This window comes from Salvelinus fontinalis, chromosome 11 (genome assembly GCF_029448725.1).
Source record: "Salvelinus fontinalis isolate EN_2023a chromosome 11, ASM2944872v1, whole genome shotgun sequence".
NCBI lineage: Eukaryota > Metazoa > Chordata > Actinopteri > Salmoniformes > Salmonidae > Salvelinus > Salvelinus fontinalis.
The window spans coordinates 29,065,746-29,087,384 of record NC_074675.1 but is presented as its reverse complement, the minus strand read 5'-3'; the positions used below and the strand labels follow the sequence as shown (position 1 = coordinate 29,087,384).

At 46.9% G+C, this 21,639-nt stretch overlaps 1 protein-coding gene across 5 annotated transcripts in view; it reads right to left on the bottom strand.

Annotated features, from left to right (window-relative positions):
* nlgn2a (neuroligin 2a) overlaps positions 1-19,222 on the bottom strand; it is a 236,323-nt gene extending 217,101 nt beyond the window's left edge. For 2 of the 5 annotated variants that reach the window (XM_055938271.1, XM_055938272.1), the window contains exon 1: positions 18,136-19,222. The gene's annotated coding sequence lies outside the window, so the exon portion shown is untranslated. The remainder of the gene's footprint in view (positions 1-18,135) is intronic. The other 3 variants (XM_055938269.1, XM_055938268.1, XM_055938270.1) reach the window with 2 other exon arrangements.
* Positions 19,223-21,639: the final 2,417 nt, after the last annotated feature.

Below are 21,639 nucleotides of genomic sequence, written 5' to 3'. Positions count from 1 at the left end.
CCCACCTACCGAGGACCAAGCGGCGGGGGAGAGCTCAACAGAGCAATCAGGACTCGTGGACTTGGGAACAGATCTTGGAAGGAAAAGGACACTGGGCGCACATTGGGGAATATCGCCGCGCTCGTGAGGAGATGGAGGCAGCGAGAGCCCAACAGCGGTGGTATGAGGAGGCAGCAAGGAGACGTGGCTGGAAGCCCGAAAAGCCAGGGGAGCAGCTGGAGGCACTGGGGAGTGCAGAGGCTACCGGAGAGAGGAACCGGAGCTATGAGGGAACGCGTCTGGCACGGAAGCCAAAAAAGCCCGTGAGTAATTCCCAAAAATTTCTTGGGGGGGGGCTAGGAGATAGTGGGCCAAGGGCAGGTAGGAGACCTGCGCCCACTTCCCAGGCTTACCGTGGAGAGCGGGAGTACGGGCAGGCGCCGTGTTACGCAGTAGAGCGCACGGTGTCTCCTGTACGAGTGCATAGCCCAGTGCGGGTTATTCCACCTCCCCGCACTGGTAGGGCTAGATTGAGTATTGAGCCAGGTGTCATGAGGCCGGCTCAACGCGTCTGGTCTCCAGTGCGTCTCCTCGGGCCGGCATACATGGCAGCGGCCTTACGCATGGTTTCTCCGGTTCGCCGACATAGGCCGGTGCGGGTTATTCCACCTCCCCGCACTGGTCGGGCAACCGGGAGCATTCAACCAGGTAAGGTTGGGCAAGCTCAATGCTCAAGAGAGCCAGTACGCCTCCACGGTCCGGTATTTCCGGCACCACCTCCCCGCCCCAGCCTAGTACCTACAGTGTCTACACTACGCACTAGGCTACCAGTGCGTATCCTGAGCCCTGTTCCTCCTCCACGCACTCTCCCTGTAGTGCGTGTATCTAGCCCGGTGCCTCCAGTTCCGGCCCCACGCACTAAGCTACCTGTGCGTCTCCAGAGCCCTGAACCCACTGTATCTTCTCCCCCTACTAATCCTGATGTGCTTGTCCTCAGCCCGGTGTCACCAGTGCCGGTACCACGCATCAGGGATAGAGTAGGCTTTGAGAATACAGTGTGCCCTGTCCCTGCTCCCCGCACTAGTAGGAAGGTGCTTGTCATTAGCACGGTGCCTCCAGTTCCGGCACCACGCACCAGGTCTACAGTGCGCCATATCCGGCCAGAGCCATCCGTCTCCCCAGCGCCATCTGAGCCATCCGTCTCCCCAGCGCCATCTGAGCCATCCGTCTCCCCAGCGCCATCTGAGCCATCCGTCTCCCCAGCGCCATCTGAGCCATCCGTCTCCCCAGCGCCATCTGAGCCATCCGTCTCCCCAGCGCCGTCTGAGCCATCCGTCTGCCAGGAGCCTGCAAAGCCGCCCGTCTGCCATGAGCCTGCAAAGCCGCCCGTCTGCCATGAGCCTACAGAGCCGTCAGCCAGACAGGAGCCGCTAGAGCCGTCAGCCAGACAGGAGCCGCTAGAGCCGTCAGCCAGACAGGATCTGCCAGAGCCGCCAACCAGACAGGATCTGCCAGAGCCGCCAACCAGACAGGATCTGCCAGAGCCGCCAACCAGACAGGATCTGCCAGAGCCGCCAACCAGACAGGATCTGCCAGAGCCGCCAACCAGACAGGATCTGCCAGAGCCGCCAACCAGACAGGATCTGCCAGAACCGCCAGCGAGCCATGAGCAGCCAGAGCCGTCAGAGCGCCATGAGCAGCCAGAGCCGTCAGAGCGCCATGAGCAGCCAGAGCCGTCAGAGCGCCATGAGCAGCCAGAGCCGTCAGAGCGCCATGAGCAGCCAGAGCCGTCAGAGCGCCATGAGCAGCCAGAGCCGTCAGAGTGCCATGAGCGTTGAGAGCCGTCAGCCTGCCATGAGCGTCGAGAGCCGTCAGCCTGCCATGAGCGTCGAGAGCCGTCAGCCTGCCATGAGCGTCGAGAGCCGTCAGCCTGCCATGAGCGTCGAGAGCCGTCAGCCTGCCATGAGCGTCGAGAGCCGTCAGCCAGCCATGAGCATCGAGAGTCGTCAGCCAGCCATGAGCTGCCCTTCAGCCTGAAAAGGCTAGATACCCAGAACTGCCCATCAGTCCAGAGCTGTCTCTCTGTCCGGAGCTGCCTTTCAGTCCGGAGTTGCCCCTCTATCCTGATCTCCCTCTCTATCTTTATCTACCTCTATAGTCTTATCTATCCCTCTGTCTTGGTTTATCTCTCTGTCCCGGTATTGTCATTATTAGATATGTTATTAGGAGGATTTTGTGGGGGAAGTAAGAGGGTGGACATTCTTGAAGGGAGGGGGCTAGGATGGATTATGGTGGGGTGGGAACCGCGCCCGGAGCCTGAGCCACCACCGTGGTTAGATGCCCACCCAGACCCTCCCCTAGACTTTGTGCTGGTGCGTCCGGAGTTCGCACCTTGTGGGGGGGGTACTGTCACGTTCCTGACCTATTTATGTTAGTTTTTGTGTGTTAGTTGGTCAGGACGTGAGGTTGGGTGGGCATTCTATGTTATCTGTTTCTATGTTGGTTTCGGTTTGCCTGGTATGGCTCTTGATTAGAGGCAGGTGGTTTGCGTTTGCCTCTAATTAAGAGTCATATTTAGGTAGGGCATTCTCACTGTTTGTTTGTGGGTGATTGTCTCCTGTGTTTGTGTCTGCGCACCACACGGGATTGTTTCGGTTGTATTTCGTTTTGATGTAGTCTGTTTCCTGCTCGTGTGTTCTTCCTGTCGTTATGTAAGTTCCATGTTCAGGTTTCGTCTACGTTGTCCGTTTGTTATTTTGTATCATTTCTAAAGTATAGTTCGTGTCAGTGTTCGTTTTGTTCAATAAATTCATTATGTCATCACACCTCGCTGCGCATTGGTCTACCGATCCTTCTCTCCTCACCTCTTCCGAGGATGAGGAGAGCGTCACCCGTTACACCTCCCATCAATAGAAAACAAACTCTTTAGAATGAGATGGCTGCCAAAGTTTTTGTAATATCAATTACTCCACCGAAGACATTCTTTAGAAAAGTATACTCGGTCATAACAGACAAATAAATAATATGGACAAATAAAATTCATAGAATAAAAAATAAAGTTTTACATCTCCTGAGGGTGGTTTTAACCTTCCAGACATGGAATTGTATTAACTCGCTACCCCTGGCTTTTACTTGCAACATACAGTCAAATGCACTAAAAGAGGAACAATGGGTACATATTGAAGATGCACATGCTCATCCCCAAAATATTTTTGTGCCTATTTTCAAAGGACGAAGCTAAGAACATGAAAAACTTTGTAGTTAACACTATAGCAATATTGAAGACAATGAAACATATTCCACAAGAACCAATATCACTTCCTAAAAACACACCCCTATGGAACAATCCTTGGATAGCTTTTCACAATTCACAGATAAATTGGTCCACTTGGAAAACATTTACATTTTAGGAGACGCTCTTATCCAAAACGACTTGCATATATTTTCATACTTTTCCCCCCATACTGGTCCCACGTAGGAATCGAACCCACAACCCTGGCGTTGCAAGCACCATGCTCTACTAACTGAGCCACACGGGACCATAGAAACCATAAAATAATTTGGTAGGAGAAAATACATTTATTTCCATGACAGAATTAAAAAGTCGTTTTGGGCTGACCAAATACACGCAACTTAAAAGTTACATTTCATGAAATTTCAATTAGATATTTTTTGGACATCATAGTAACCTTTAAAAAATCTTATTCAAGTCAAATACGGATGTTCATATGATAGGGAAGATATACAAAACCTTGTAGAGAGCATATCCAACTGACAATCTCTTAGAAAATTATATAAACTATTGGAACCAAGACTTAAAAATAATTAATGTTGGGACAAGATGGAGGGAAAGTTGCCGCATAACTAACGAATTTACAGTTAACGAAAATGTATGCTTAATCCAGTATAAGCTAATGTATAGAATAAGTGCATCTTATGAACTCTTCATAAAGCATTCATATAGGCGCCATAAGCACTACATAAATGGGTCACAAATCATCTATAACCATATTTCGTGCTCTATAAAAGATGAATAAACGTGAACAAATAAATGGATGGTTATGTCACACAGTTATGCCATGTCTTATAGAGCATGATATATGGTTATAGATGATTTGTGAAGCATCTATGAAGTGCTTATGAAGCCTATCAGCTTTCTGAAGTCTTCATAAGATGCACTTCAAACAAAGCGGGAAGAATTTATTATACAAGAGACAAAATTCTAAAATTCTACAGCACAACGGCAGAGTCATGTCTTAAGTGTAAAACTAATAATGACACAATAACCCATGCTATCTGGGAATGCTATAAAATCCGGAAGTTTAGGGCGGAGCTAGAAAGTTGGCTGTCAGAGTATTACAATGTAAACATACTTTTAATCCGTCTGTCTGCATATTTCAAGACATGGCATATGGCGGTGTATTGAGATAGCCGATGAGTCGGACGTTTCCCTTCTCATCACTTGAAGAAAAAGTCTACTAAAAGCGTAGAAATCAATCAATCCGCCATCATTAACATAATGGACAAATCAAATTATTTAAATATTGAAAGTGTGTGGGCTATGGAAACAAAGAAAATGGTACAGTTTCAGGCCATGCGGCGGAAAGTGATGCGGGCGCCGGAGATAGGGGAGTGTGCACATGGTCTGGGCAGGTGTGGTGTAGTTGATGTTTGTATGATGTTGTCGTTTGTATGTGTCTGTTTTGTATTGTTCATCAAATTAAATCTTACAAAAAAACTAAAGTCCCAAAAGTGCAAACTCCGCCCACCTAGCACTCCAAGCAGGCTGAAGCAAACTCTCAAAGTATTTCAAAGATTTTGAAAAGTACTGGAACCCAAGTCTGTAGCCGGGCCGGTACTGCAGCCTGCGGCCGTCAGCATTCCTTCCTACTTTGCGCTGCAATGTGTGTGTGTGTGCATGGACTCTCTACGAGAGAGTGGCCAGAGGAATGAATGAGGGAATGAGGAGGGAACGGTTCCCTGGGGAGGCTAGGCCACTCTCCAGGCAGTCACACTGGAACACCCAGCCAGCCAGCCACCCATCCAGTGAACGACACAAACACACAAATGGCAAACGATGAAAGCTCCATGCCGACTCCGCTGCATTCTCACGTCGACGAGCATACAAACCAACGAGGCGAAAAGCCCACAAGCCCAGAAAAGGGATTTGACATTGTGCTAGTTACTACAGTAAAGCCACAATTACACAAAGAGAACAAGCCTTTTTTCCCCCTCTCAAACGGGCTACAGTACAATGTGATTATTGCCCATAGCTGAGAACGCTTGTTTCAACACTCTTCTTCTATGGTGTCTTGGTGCTGCTCTAAATTCCCTGTCCATCAAAGCTGTGCGGGCATAGAAAGGTTATTTTTCTCAACCTGACCTTTGAGCGGCTTGACCGTGACCCGTGACCAGTATTGTTGGTGCTAACCTCTCTGCTCTGCCAATAACAAACAACAACATTTTAGTCATTTAGCTGATGCTCTTATCCAACTTCATCTTAAGATCGCGAGGTGGGACAACCACATATCACAGGCATAGAAAGTTAAATTTTCCTCAATAATTAGAGTCTGAGGTAGGGGGGGGGGGGGGGGCTGAGGTGGTAGAAAGATGTGCTTGGGTTGGGGTGTAGGTTTTGAGCATAGCCTGAAGGTAGGGAGGGGCAGTTCCTCTTGCAAGCACCATGGTCTTGTAGTGGATGCGAGCTTCGACTGGACAAAGACAAAACAACAGCTCCGTCAGTAGAGAGTCTAGTCACGGTAGCCCTAGCAACAGCAGACAGGAGCAACCTGCACATTAAGTGAAATCTATCCTCTGTCTATCCTCTGGGTAATAACTGCTCTGCACTCCCAGCTCTGTTCTCCATTTGTTTGTTGATCACCCTTGAAATCCACACAGGAAATGTCAGAATACTTTAAAAGCATATCCGACTACAACGTAACACCAGGTGAATAGCAGGACCACAAAATAATTTTCAAAATCTAAATTGGGCATAAAAATTAAATCATGTGTTATTTAACTATTTACATAAATATATTATTTCCTGCGAATGGCTTACCAAGAAAACTTCCAAAAGGACTAATTTGAGGTAAAATGGAGTTGGAGCATGCAACAAAAAAAAGGCAGAAGATTGATTTCTTATCGCTCACGTTAATCCATTGTACATGATGCGGACAGGTCACTGACATTTCCACCTCAAGACGATGTCTTCCAAGCTGACGTCTTCCTCAGAGGAAACGGCAGTCACCTCCTTTTGGAGTTTTTTCTTGGTAAGCCATTCTAGTGATTTTTTCCCACCGGAACCAGTACTGTTTCCCGCACCTGGACAAATAATAACCTTTAAATCACCTCCCTCCAGCACCACACACACACACACACACACACAATCACACACACACACACACACACACACACACACACACACACACACACACACACACACACACACACACACACACACACACACACACACACACACACACACACACACACACAGGCAGCAGCAGGACTGGATCAACACGTGTTCTTGGTTTTGATCCATTTACCAAGGCTCCACACTCCATTAGGCCAGAATGAAGGTCAGACTAGAGGAGAAGGAGAGGGGGGTTGAGGAGAGAGGAATGGATGGAGAGAGGAGGGGGTTGGAAAAGGGGAGGGTTGAGAAGGAATAGAGGCGTTGAGGGGTGAGGGGAGGTGGTTATGGAGGGAGGACGGAGGGAGGAGGAGAGGGGGGGAGGGGTTGCTGGAGCTGTTTAAGGGGACAGAGGTGGATGGGGGCGGGGACTTGACTCTATAGCTTTGCTCCATAACGATCCTTCTAATAGGGAAAATCACTGAACAGCCAGCCACCCACTGCAAGTCCCCACCGCCTTCCGCGGAGAGAAAGAATACAAAAAACTGAATTACTACTACATGGGGGGCCGAGGAAAGTCTATTGATCAGTGAGGTTGTACATGACCCTTCCTCTCCTCCTCTCCCAGTTAGTTCTTCGGGGGGAGCCCCGGGGTATTCCTTCAGGGCTCTGGAGCGAGGGGTCGAACCGAGGAGGGGGGGGGTCGAACCGAGGAGGAGGAGGAGGGGGAACGAGGGATGGAGGAGGAGTGCTCTATGAGGACCTCTCCAGACTGATCAATGGGTTAACTAAGTGGAGAGGAGAAAGAAAGGAAAGATGGACGGAAAGGAGGGATGGAAGAACAAGGGCTGGGATGGAGGGATGAGGGGAGGTAGAGATATGATGATGGAGGGATGAGGGGAGGTAGAGATATGATGATGGAGGGATGAGGGGAGATAGAGATATGATGATGGAGGGATGAGGGGAGGTAGAGATATGATGATGGAGGGATGAGGGGAGGTAGAGATATGATGCTGGAGGGGTGAGGGGAGGTAGAGATATGATGATGGAGGGATGAGGGGAGGTAGAGATATGATGATGGAGGGATGAGGGGAGGTAGAGATATGATGATGGAGGGATGAGGGGAGGTAGATATGATGATGGAGGGATGAGGGGAGGTAGATATGATGATGGAGGGGTGAGGGGAGGTAGAGATATGATGATGGAGGGATGAGGGGAGGTAGATATGATGATGGAGTGGTGAGGGGAGGTAGAGATATGATGATGGAGGGATGAGGGGAGGTAGAGATATGATGATGGAGGGATGAGGGGAGGTAGATATGATGATGGAGGGGTGAGGGGAGGTAGAGATATGATGATGGAGGGATGAGGGGAGGTAGAGATATGATGATGGAGGGATGAGGGGAGGTAGAGATATGATGATGGAGGGATGAGGGGAGGTAGAGATATGATGATGGAGGGATGCCGGGAACGAGAGGTTGAAGGATGGACGGTTGGGTTGGAGCTAGTGATGGGTGAAAAAAAATATATTTACATATCAGAATATTTATTTTAAAGATTATTATCGTATCATTTTGACACTATATTATTTTTGCGCTATACGACTGTACCTGCACAAACAAGAAAGAAACCCAAACAAAAGAGTGAGGAGTACTTCGTTGAACGACACGGGACGATAGCCGTAATACACAATATATAAAGCACGCAGCATAACAGCTGCACCAACGCGTAGGTACTCGCACCACCAACGGACATGGGAACAATCACCGACAGGACAACGGTGAACAAAGAGCACACTTATACAATTACTCATCAAAATCAATAGGGACCAGGTGTGCGTAATGACAGTTCCCGGAAGGATCCGTGACAATACTGTAGCTTATTCTCCATCTTCTTATAAAATAGGGAGCCAATTTGTTTTCAGACCTTTTATTTCCATGACTGATCAAAACAATTTTTCTCCTGGCTCTCTCTTGTCTCTCTGCAGCAGACATGTGGTGAGCAATATGTTTGGAACATCGAATCGCAATACATATCAAATAAGGCACCTACAGTAAGTATCGTGATAATATCGTATGGTGAAGCCCCCGGCAATTGCCAGTCCTAGTTAGGGACAAAGGATGGAGTATTAAGGGGAAGAGGGGTGGATGTTGAAGGGTAGTGGTGACGGCGGTAAGAAGGACCAGAGAAGACAATGGAAACCAGTAGAAAGAAATCTGAGATGTCATGTTTGAGAATTAAATGGTAGTTAGTTAGTTACCATTACAGGTGCACTACTGGCCAGTCAAACACGGCGAACGTAACAGCAGGGAAACGTCTATCAATTGTCTATTAGGATTTCCTTTCATGTTCCGTGATTATGAAGTACATTTTACAGTATCGATAAGTGTAAATGTTCACAGGGGTTTGATCCTGAGGCTACACTACGCCATGGAGATCGAGCACAAGAAATCAAAGACCATTTGAAAATCCATTCACACACACACAACACAAACACACACACACACACACAGTTTTCGACTCCTGGAATGAGAAATACGTTTTCCGGTTAAGGGATCGAGCTCATCCTCTGAAATGTGTTTAGTCTCCCTCTCTGTTTTTCAGGGATGGAGGGATGGAGGAGGAGGGGGATGAAATCCTGCTGACTTGCACCTTCTCTTTCCCCTCTCCCTATTCCCCCCCTTACTTCTAACTCCCCAGAGTTTTAATCAGAAATAGCGAGAAATCGTTTCATCTAGGCGCCAGGGGGGGCAAAGCCGCTTTCCCAGGTAGCCAGGCAAGTCTTTGCTCGTTCTCTGTAGCTTTTTATCTCTTTCCATGGGAGTTAGTGCTGAGTTGGACAGTGTCCTATTCTGGGTCCTACTCATTAAGCACCAAACGGAAGAAACCTTGACTAAAACAGTGGAGAGAAACTGAACTTAAGAAGCCAATAAGAAGCGCTCGTAGCGAAACGTTTTGCTACATGGTGCCCAAATGAATACAGCCTAGTAGTGCCGCACTGAGGCCTGGGAGAGGAGAGGAAAGAGACGGAGGAGGGAGAACACGAGTTGGCAAACCACTGGGCGCTAGCAGATAGACCAGGGAAAGTAATCTCACTGCTCATTAGTGACCAGCGTTAGCGTGTGATCTGGGTCTAGATCCCTAAACGCTGTTCATTAGGTGGATGACACCAGCGAGCCTCTCTACCTCTCACTCTCTCTCCACTGGTGCGTTCCACCCTTACAGTATCACACACACACACACACACGCGCACGCGCTCGCACACATACACACACACACATCATTGAGGGTTGGATTCAGCCTTGAGAGAGTGCAAAGAGCTAGCGATCGATCAATCATCACCTGCTGTATTGTTCATCCGCATGAACGGTCGGCACTAAGCAGAACACTACAAGTCTGGAATTCAAAGTGATATGCTCCGTCACTGAAGTGAAAACATGGTGTAACAAAGCATATCAGTTTGGGTTTCAGGCTAGAACCTAACAGCATGTAAAGAAATCCCCCCAAAATGATTTAAGTCCATCAGGATAAATGGAAGGGGAAAGGCATGCCGCAAGGTGTTTGAAGCGGTACACACACACACACACACACACACACACACACACACACACACACACACACACACACACACACACACACACACACACACACACACACACACACACACACACTCCCAGCACCCTTCAGTGTTGTGTGTGTGTGCGTGCATCTCACATTTCATCCCAAGGGGCTGCTGATTGTGACAATAACAGAGATGATCATCATCGTGATGGCGTCGCTCGCTGCACGAAGCGGAAGCGAAAGTGTGACACTCCCAGATCCACCGCTCGTTCATCACTGTCACGCTACCGGCTCTCTCCCTAACAAGCTTCTATCCCAACGCTCCCAGCCGCCGTCGGCTCCCTAGCGTAGAACTGACTGTCAGGGAGAAGAGTGTGTGAGTGTTTGTGTGTGTGAGAGAGAGAGAGCGTACTGTGTGTGTGTGTGTGTGTGTTTGTGTGTGTGTGTGTGTGTGTGTGTGTGTGTGTGTGTGTGTGTGTGTGTGTGTGTGTGTGTGTGTGTGTGTGTGTGTGTGTGTGTGTGTGCGTGTGTGTGTGTGCGTGCGTTTGTCTAGCTTATCCAAAATACTCTATTCGTTAGCATCCATACATGGACTGTCCATCAAGGGACAGCTAGTGGCAGTGAGGTGGAAACGACTCATCTAGTTACAGAAGCGAACAGCAGCTAGCATAGCGACTTTCTCTCAGGGGAGCGGACCTGGTCCCCATGTATTGTCAGGTGGCCCCATTAGTCTTGCTGCCTGCCTGCCTGTGTGCGTCTGAGGTAACAACTCTGCCAATGCCTCAAACCCCACCACTAAGACCTCAGCCACTTATGTCAATGGATGGACATCAAATGCCTCACATCCTCCCTATAGTAGGAGAAAGTTACCGTGCCAGTGGCTCATTATACTAGATGGCCTGAAACTCAGAATGAGACCGGCTCCAGTGTGTGTGTGTGTGCGTGCTTGTGTGTGTATATGTGTGTGTGTGCCTGCGCCCGTGTGAGTCTGAAAGTAACAACCCACATCATTATACAGCACAGTGATAATCCTCGCCACACTATACTCTCTCTCTCTTTCTCCCTCTCTCCGCTTCTCCTCTCCTCTTCCCAGCATTACGGTTCAGCCACCACTCTTAAGGTTGTTACCGTCGCAGTGTGTGTGTGTGTGTGTGTGTGTGTGTGTGTGTGTGTGTGTGTGTGTGTGTGTGTGTGTGTGTGTGTGTGTGTGTGTGTGTGTGTGTGTGTGTGTGTGTGTGTGCGTGTGCGCGCAGTGGTGCTACTCCCAGTCCATATTAATGGGTCTACAGATGTAGGATCTTAATTTGATTACCCTGATTACCCCTGGAGAACCGTCTTGCAATGCAGGAAGTGTAAAACTTGTAGTGTATTTGAGGTGTAAAAAGGCTTCTGAAGTTTGTCATTTCCATTTTGAATGAATCATATTCACATAATAATTCACATTTCCTGTTGCTTCAGGATTATTTTCTTGCTGTAGCAAACCATCTCAAATGAATACATCTGTATGTGTGTTTGTCCGTTTGCAATAGTGGACGAGCAGAGGATGCTATAGTAGTGAGCATAATGGAAGTCATACATTGACAATGTACTATATCGCTATGGTCCTACACTTATCTTGATAGCGTTATGTTCTGTTAGGGTGTCTTCATACTTTGTCCCTTTAAGACAATTTTTGTGAACTGGTTTGTAAAAACAATTGTGCATCTCAGACTCTTCAAAAGAGACTCCAAAGCGAATCGAACTAAAACCAACTTGAGAGGTGCTCTAAGCTTGGTTTGCTTGAATTCCACAGTCCGGTTCCCTTTTTTTAGGGCCCTATAAAATCTGTTTTATTTTTGCCTGATTCTGTTGAGTTTATTTCCCAAATTCCGTTATCTCCGTTTTGTTTTCCCAGGTTTCCATTTTAAAATTGCCTTTCAGGTTTTCAAAAACAACTCAATTGGATGTTCTAAGTACACAAACATGCTTAAACCACATCAGGAGACCACTTCAGGTCTGGGAATAATCACTTTTTATTTTTATTTTGGATGTAAACTCAGCAAAAAAAGAAACGTCCCTTTTTCAGGACCCTGTCTTTCGAAGATAATTTGTAAAAATCCAAATAACTTCACAGATCTTCATTGTAAAGGGTTTAAACACTGTTTCCCATGCTTGTTCAATGAACCATAAACAATTAATGAACATGCACCTGTGGAATGGTCGTTAAGACACTAACAGCTTACAGACGGTAGGCAATTAAGGTCACAGTTACGAAAACTTAGGACACTAAAGAGGCCTTTCTACTGACTCTGAAAAACTCCAAAAGAAAGATACCCAGGGTCCCTGCTCATCTGCGTGAACGTGCCTTAGGCATGCTGCAAGGAGGCATGAGGACCGCAGATGTGGCCAGGGCAATAAATTGCAATGTCCGTACTGTGAGACGCCTAAGACAGCGCTACAGGGAGACAGGAAGGACAGCTGATCGTCCTTGCAGTGGCAGACCACGTGTAACAACACCTGCACAGGATCGGTACATCCGAACATCACACCTGCGGGACAGGTACAGGAAGGCAACAACAATTGCCCGAGTTACACCAGGAACGCACAATCCCTCCATTAGTGCTCAGACTGTCCACAATAGGCTGAGAGAGGCTGGACTGAGGGCTTGTAGGCCTGTTGTAAGGCAGGTCCTCACCAGACATCACCGGCAACAACGTCGCCTATGGGCACAAACCCACCGTCGCTGGACCAGACAGGACTGGCAAAAAGTGCTCTTCACTGATGAGTCACGGTTTTGTCTCACCAGGGGTGATGGTCAGATTCGTGTTTATTGTCGAAGGAATGAGCGTTACACCGAGGTCTGTACTCTGGAGCGGGATCGATTTGGAGGTGGAGGGTCCGTCATGGTCTGGGGCGGTGTGTCACAGCATCATCGGACTGAGCTTGTTGTCATTGCAGGAAATCTCAACGCTGTGCGTTACAGGGAAGACATTTTCCTCCCTCATGTGGTACCCTTCCTGCAGGCTCACCCTGACATGCCACCGGCCATACTGCTCGTTCTGTGTGTGATTTCCTGCAAGACAGGAAAGTCAGTTTTCTGCCATGGCCAGCGAAGAGCCCGGATCTCAATCCCATTGAGCACGTCTGGGACCTGTTGGAACAGAGGGTGAGGGCTAGGGCAATTCCCCCCAGAAATGTCCTCGAACTTGCAGGTGCCTTGGTGGAATAGTGGGGTAACATCTCACAGCAAGAACTGGCTAATCTGGTGCAGTCCACGAGGAGGAGATGCACTGCAGTACTTAATGCAGCTGGTGGCCACACCAGATACTGACTGTTACTTTTGATTTTGACCCCACCCTTTGTTCAGGGACACATTATTCCATTTCTGTTAGTCACATGTCTGTGGAACTTGTTCAGTTTATGTCTCAGTTGTTGAATCTTGTTATGTTCATACAAATATTTACACATGTTAAGTTTGCTGAAAATAAATGCAGTTGACAGTGAGGGGACATTTATTTTTTTGCTGAGTTAAGTTACCCTTTAATGTAATGAGCACCAGGCAGAGGCCGTTTTTTGGTTAATAGTGTTTCAGTAGCACCCATGTGAATGCAGGGTTTGCAAAACAAATGGCCACTGGATTGATGCACATAATCATGATATCCTTCTGCCAGGTAAGCATAGGCTACTTTGTAGCTAACTTTTAATCAATACGTTTTTGGGGAAAGCCTATAAATGTTTTTTTTATACCAGCAGATGGCGATCATTAGCATTACCGCTAATGGCTACACAAAGTGAAAACGAGACATAAGCGCTCATCACACACAGACAGGAGCATTCCTGTGCCGTTTCAGAAAGAAACATGAATCACTAATGCATTTTGGTCATGTTTTATTAGTCACTTGGGCAAATTAATGAACGTTCTAATAAATTCAATAGATTTAGTTGATTTCCTACTGAGCTCAACACATTTTTGAATATTGTTGAATTCCATGTTAATGTCTGGATTCCATGATTCCATCCACGTTTTCCATAATGCAGATTTTATGGGGCCCTACATATTTGGTGAGAATCACAACATAGGGTACATAATCGATTCTAGCTCTTAATGGGGCAGTAGCCTACATGATGTAAATATAATTTAATCCACACTCATGTCATTGGGATTTATATGTGTTGAGTTAAATCCATTTTGACATGGTTCCAAAATAGTAGCAGAGGACATTAGGCCACATACCCTACTACTGTAAACCAGGTAGAAATGAATCATAACACACACACGTACACACACACACACACACACACACACACACACACACAGAATTAATTATCATCCATAGGGATAAGCTACATACTGTGTCAATGCAATCGGGACGACCTCTCGATTGGCCGATAATAAGGAAGTGTTGGCCGACAACTCAGGAACTAGGCTACGTGTCTGTCTATAATCCCTTTGAGATGTCTGAAATTATGCTGTTTGGATTCAGAAGATTCCCAGTCTCACATTGAAATCCACCCGCACACACAGCGAAATCAAAATGCCTAGCTTCTTCTGATGTTTGGATTTATGTCTATTATCAAAGGGATTTAGGGAGAAGCCAAACCCCCCACCACAGCACCAATATCAAACTCTCTCCGAGCCAGATCTGGCTAGCCTAGCAAGGGGTCTGTCTGTCCGTGATGCCGTGTCTCTCTGTCTGTCTCTGATCAGGGGAGAGTGAAAGCAAGTGGTCTGGTCTTAGCCGGTGGTCTGGGTACCGCCGGTGATCTGGGTACCGCCGGTGATCTGGCTGTCAGTAGCGCTAGCCTTATTAGACAGTGAGTTGTGTTTTTTGCGAACACCTTTGAGTGGTGTGTGTACGTGCGTGTGCGTGAACACCAACCTTGATTTCACCTTAATGAGAGCCCCGGGGACAGATGACGCGCCATGTTTTGGTGGAGACGGGCGGAAGGTCCGACAGGCAACAGGACGGACTGACTTAACACTGGATGCAATTGACTTCAGAAAATAACATGTGCGTGAATCGAACCCCTATGGGCCCTGGTCAAAAGTAGTGCACTACGTAGAGAGTAGTGTGCTATTTGGGACTCGGCCTCGGTCCGAACCACCGCGGATATGAAGAGAAACAAACCCCATACTGACAGACAAGGTCTTCCACAGGAGAAAACTAGCCGGGAGACATGGACACAGCCACATCAGGCGTACAGCTCTACATTGACTCTTGGGGGTGCCGTAGGACCACGTTGAGGAATTTGTAACGTTGAGTTACAACGAGTGTGCTCATATACTGTATGTGTTGCACTAGTGGGGTGCCCCAGTTTCCTATTGGAGGTGCCCGCTAAATGCTCTCTCGCACCTGTCATTCAAATCCTTGTCCTGCAAACACTGTCAAACCACGGAAACACACCTGTAGGTTGAGTAGAAACTGGCAAGTCTAGACAACAGTCAGCCTCCTGCCATCCGTCCACGGTACAGTAGCAGACTCTTCACACTCTCAGGACACTGTATATAATCAATTGAATCGAGGTATGAAATGATTGTTATTTTCAAATACAGTCTCTTTTTGGGCTCAGTTGTGGAAAATTTGCAGTGTACAAATTATTACAATTATGTTCCGGCCCCCTGACCATCCACTCGGACAAAAATTGTCCCGTGGCTGAATCTAGTTACCTACCCCTGGTCTACCCCTTGGAATTTCCCATATTCCCAATACCTATATGAGAAACATGATATCAGTAGATCAATTTGCATCACATAACACATACAAGTAAGCAAGCATATAACACGTTGCCAATTAAGGAAAACAAACCCGTCTTAAAATTGACATCAATACATGATATAGCCCTACACACTCGAGGCTCCATCTACTATCAAATGCACAATTAAAACGGAATTGGCGACACACCGTGAATCTGTGAGTGATCACAAGCAATGTGAATATCAAAACCAAGCTGCGCCGAGACAGAATGAGTGGCGGCTCAGAAAGCAGAGGATGGGTCAACTTTCGACTGTCACAACGTCCTCTCCATCTGTTTAATTGTTAGCGACCCACGCCATGAGCTATCAATCTAGCATACTTCCTTGAATATCTCAGCCCATCTGCCTCTGTCTGAATGGACCTCCCTCAGTCTCCGTCTTGCCTTGGCTTGTGTCTGTGTTCGGAGTCTGAGAGTGCGTACGCCCACATGCACACGCACAGGCATACAGACACACACGCACACGTACAGAAACATTGAAAACATATACACACACACTCATAAGAGACACAGAAACACACACACACACAGAGCCACCTGCAAGGCAAAAACAGCTAAAACATGCACATGCACACACACAGACATACTGTACAGACACACACACACACACACACACACACACACACACACACACACACACACACACACACACACACACACACACACACACACACACACACACACACACACACACACACACACACACACACACACACACGTAAGAGACACAGAAACACACACACACAGAGACACGTTCAAAGCAAAAACAGCTAAAACACACACACACACACCCCACAGCATGTCGAGTAAGTATGTATGGGTCTCCTTGACAAGGCCACCTGTCTCCTATGTTTATCGGGCCCATTGTAAATTAATTAGAGTACATGAATCTACTGTTGCCATATAAATAAACAAGACGTGTTGCTGCAGAGCACTGCTCTTCACACACACACACACACACACATACACTGATATGCACACACACACAAACACACACACGCAAGAGGGCACACACACACACAAGTGCATACCCATAGCTACATCAACCTGCACACACACACTCTCCCACATATTTCAAGAATCTCCGAATACATAGTTCAAAGGTCATCCAACTCCTCCTCCCAGCTCCCTCCCAGTAGAGGGATATACAACTCTCTGTGACATCATCTATTCAGCACAAGGACAGAGTCACACAACACATTTCCCGGATCCATTAAATGGTCTCCCACCTGGTACACAGAGCTATCCATAATATCAGCTATATAGGGCAACCACAGAGCTTTAAGCAGCCAGCGTGTGTATGTGTGTGTGTGTGTGTGTGTGTGTGTGTGTGTGTGTGTGTGTGTGTGTGTGTGTGTGTGTGTGTGTGTGTGTGTGTGTGTGTGTGTGTGTGAGATTGTGTGTGTGTGTGTGTGTGTGTGTGTGTGTGTGTGTGTGTGTGTGTGTGTGTGTGTGTGTGTGTGTGTGTGTGTGTGTGTGTGTGTGTGTGTGTGTGTGTGTGTGTGTGTGTGTGTGTGTGTGTGTGTGTGTGTGTGTGTGTGTGTGTGTGTGAGATTGTGTGTGTGCCCAGCCTCTCAGGCTGATAAGAACAGGGGTCTTCTTGTCTCTGTTGAATTCTACCATCAACTGGAGCTTGGAATGCCCTCCATACCAGCCCCGCATATAAATGTGGCCCATTCTTTGCAGTCAGTGTGTGTGAGAGACATATGTTCTCACAGGCATGGCGTTTCCTGTCGGGGGCTAGCTCTCTGCCCTGCGACAACACATAAGATGCTCAGATAGATAGGTTTCATTGGAAACTCTCTTTGGAGGGGGATGAGGAGGGGGCGTGCAAATTGTGGGTCCTATCGTTGACCCATTTCTCCCATAAACCACGCAAGTACAACATTAAAACATTGCCACGAAGTTATGCATTAGACAATCGGAGGAAATAGCATAGTAGACTTGTTAAAGGGTCATCTGTTAATATTTACAAACCATTCTGAAGACAAACGAAGTGGTGGTTGATAGGCTTAAGTTTAAAGGCTATGGGGTGGTTTGATATGACTCTAATTTAGGCTATTCTCCACTGCCACCGCAAGCCGGCAACATCTACATAGGCTGTGTGGAGCAACACCACAGAAGAAGTGTTTTGAATTCCGTCCTCATTAAAAACAGAAGATATATTCCCTGCCCGCACCATTATTGGGAAAAGGGGGCTCAAAATCTTTTGAACGGGTTGCTTGTTGGAGATGTATCACAATGGTTATGACACAGCACGCAATCCTTTACAACAGGTTCCAAGGCGAAGCTTCAAACGACAAGAGAACTATTAGCGGAATTTGACAGGCATTCTATGCGATTTGTTACCCAAAATAAAGGGACTGGCAAAGTAACATGTAGCCTACTTATATCGTGGCTTAATTATAGAGAACGAATCACTTATTGTATTCAAATGTTTTCTATGAAATAGGCTAATGGAAAGAATTCCTACATTCTCGACGACCGCGGGTGATACAGTATGCGCTTACCTGTTATGTGTTCCAAGGGGGTAGCAGGAATCCAAGGGTTTTTCAAAAGGAATCCTTTGATTTTGCCCTCGTCTTTGACTTCTAGACCGTTGTCACACCATTCCTTTAGAACGGGAAATATTGAAGCATAGTCCTTTGGAGAAGCTTAGACTTTGAAAACCTTCCCCGTTTTCTGTTTACCGACAACACCAGCTCAATCTGACCGACCTGCAGGTTGACCGGACTACCACATTCTGATAAGGGACCGGGAGACAATGACGGAGGGAAATGAATAGGCTACCAAAAAATAAAGCCTATTGCTGCGTATGGCGCATTACACATGCACTAGATAAAGGCATTAAAGCAGGTTTTGGAATGATTCTTCCACCAAGGTAGACTACAAAGAATTGGCTCCCCCGCCTCCTCCGCATAGCAATAATAATAAATAGCCTACATGAATTGTTCGTTTGATCAGTTTCTCTGACGCGTCACTCTACATATCTTTATATCTCGTTCTTTGTTGACAACAAAACGATATAGACTAATTCCTCATCTACATAAATTGTCAACTGTGATTTTAAATGCGGGTGAATTTTCTACAAAAAATACATCCCCGCTTGCCCTTCGCCGGTGGAGAGGACAGCACCAACGACAGTTTGAATACCTTGGACGATTTGGTGGTGCTTGACTGCTTCGTCGCTGTATAACAGCGTTCCACGGTTTCCGTGATTCTCCGCCGACTGGTATAGACTTAAAATATGCTGTGCTTGTGCGATTGCCTCTTTCGCTCGCACACGCTCCCTCCTCTCTCCCGGTGGGGCGCGTGCACAGTGTCCTAGCAAGATGTGTCGCTGTGACAACGCTCGAGCATCCCTACTCTGTCTCTATAGAATGTTGCTTCTCTTTTAAAAAATGTCTTATATTTCTCCCATCAAGTGCTTTGTCATCTTTGAAGAGCATCACTGGTGTCAAACGGACGAAAATCCACTATTCCAAATTAGTGGCCAACACTAGGCTACCTTTTTCCCCCTCCGTAAACTCCGTTAGGCTACAGAACTAGTCCGTCTCCTCTCTGCTCGCATTGGAGTAGGCTGGGGAGATCATGCATCAGGCTGACGTCAGAGGATGTTAAAGCGATACAAACCCATTGTATAGCCCTCTCTCCCTTCTTCAAATGAGTAGAATAATCTCCATGGGACCCATCCTGTCCTCACCGGCTTTATATCGGCGTGTGACTATCCATGTTTCTCTTCTCCTGATCGTTTTTTTTTTCTGTGGGAGAAAACCTCACAATTGCACAGCGACTGGATCTGCTGTAGCCCATACAGTCACATCATGTGTTGATGATGCTGTTGCACCTGTTCTATTGGATCTAGTGCAACAGAAGCACATGCCTCTTAATCTAGTAACACAGCCCAACATCTGGCATAACTAGGCTCCAAAATGATTCCCATGGCAAGGGGCTCGAGCTACACCCTGCCAAATATTACTTGAGAGAGATCGCCTTAAGGTCCGTCAGGGTAATCCGTCTCTATCTTTACATTCTACATTGTGATAGTTTATTTAGTTGCAATGGCTTCTATCATTCTTTTTTTCATGCTGATTTCAAATTGTCAGACTATGTAAATGCTCATACATGCTTATAACAAGTAATAAAGCACTATAGGCTAAGTGTTACCATAAACACTGAACAAAAATATAAATGCAAGATGTAAAGCGTTGGTCCCATGTTTCATGAGCTGAAATAAAAGATCCCAGAAATTTTACATATGCACAAAAAGCTTCTCTCTCTCTCAAATTTGGTGCCCAAATTAGTTTACATCCCTGTTAGTGAGCATCTCTCCTTTGCCAAGATAATCCATCCACCTGACAGTTGTGACATATCAAGAATCTGATTAAACAGCATGGTTATTTGGTTATTACAAAGGTGCACCTTGTGCTGGGGACAAAAAAGGCCATTTTAAAATGTGCAGTTTTGTCACACAACACAATTCCACAGATGTCTCAAATTGAGGGAGCGTGCAATTTGCATGATGACTGCTGGAATGTTTACCTGAGAACGCTGTAGAAGTGTGCTCTTCACAGATGAATCCCGGGTTTCAACTGGGCAGATGGCAGACGTCATGTGGGCAAGCGGTTTACTGATGTCAACGTTGTGAACAGAGTGCCCCATGGTGGCAGTGTGGTTATGGTATGGGCAGACATAAGCTACGGACAACGAACACAATTGCATTTTGTAGATGACATTTTGAAAGCACAGAGATACCGTGATAAGATCCTGTGGCCCATTGTCGTGCCGTTCATCCTCCGCCATCACCTAATGTTTCAGCATGATAATGCATGGTCCCATGTCGTAATGATCTGTACACCATTCCTGGAAGCTGAAAATGTCCCAGTTCTTCCATGGGCTGCGTACTGAGCATGTTTGGGATGCTCTGGATCCACATGTACGACAGCGTGTGTAACAGTATTGCTTCCGTCCCTCTCCTCGCCCCAACCTGGGCTCGAACCAGGGACCCTCTGCACACATCAACAACAGTCACCCACGAAGCACCGTTACCCATCGCTCCACAAAAGCCACAACCCTTGCAGAGCAAGGGGAACAACTACTTCAGGTCTCAGAGCGAGTGACGTCACCGATTGAAACGCTATTAGCGTGCACCACCGCTAACTAGCTAGCCATTTCACATCGATTACATGTGTTCCAGTTCCACCAATATCCAGCAGCTTCGCACAGCCATTGAAGAGGAGTGGGACAACATTCCACGGGCCACAATCAACAGCCTGATCAACTCTATTAGAAGCAGATGTGTCATGCTGCATGATGTGCGTGCTGCAAATAGTGGTCACACTAGATACTAACTGGTTATCTAATCCAAACCCCTACCTTTTTTTAAGGTATCTGTGACCAACATATGCACATCTGTATTCCCGGTCATTTGAAATCCATAGATTAGGGCCTCATTTATTTATTTTAATTGATTGATTTCCTTATATGAAAATCATTGAAAATGTTGATATTTTTGTTGAGTGTATATTTTATACAACGAGAGAGCTACACCTTTATTTCCTGAAAGCGTCCCTCTGATTTGGCTTCACCTTGAGTCGACTAGTGTTGGTGGATGTGCTGTACTCTCAACTCCTCGCCATCTCAAGGAGGAGAGGAAGAGAGAGACGACACAGATAGAGAGGGGGACAGGTCGACTGACACGGTTACTATCTCCCCTATCAAGACAAATTGTCTACCGCCGTTGTATCTGTTGGTTGTACATTCCCCAGTGGCATTTCATCAGGCCACCTAGGATAGATCACATAGGGGGAGGGAGGGAGCAGGGGGCACACATACATACAGTGCTTACAGAAAGTCTGCACCCCCTTGAACATGTTGCAGCCCCCCCAGAAAAATTGCATAAGTCTCCACCCCCCTCAGTTAATACTTGGTGGAAGGCACCTTTGGAAGACATTACAGCTGTGAATCATTTTCATTAAGATTCTAACAACTTTGCACAACTCTTAGGGCTACAT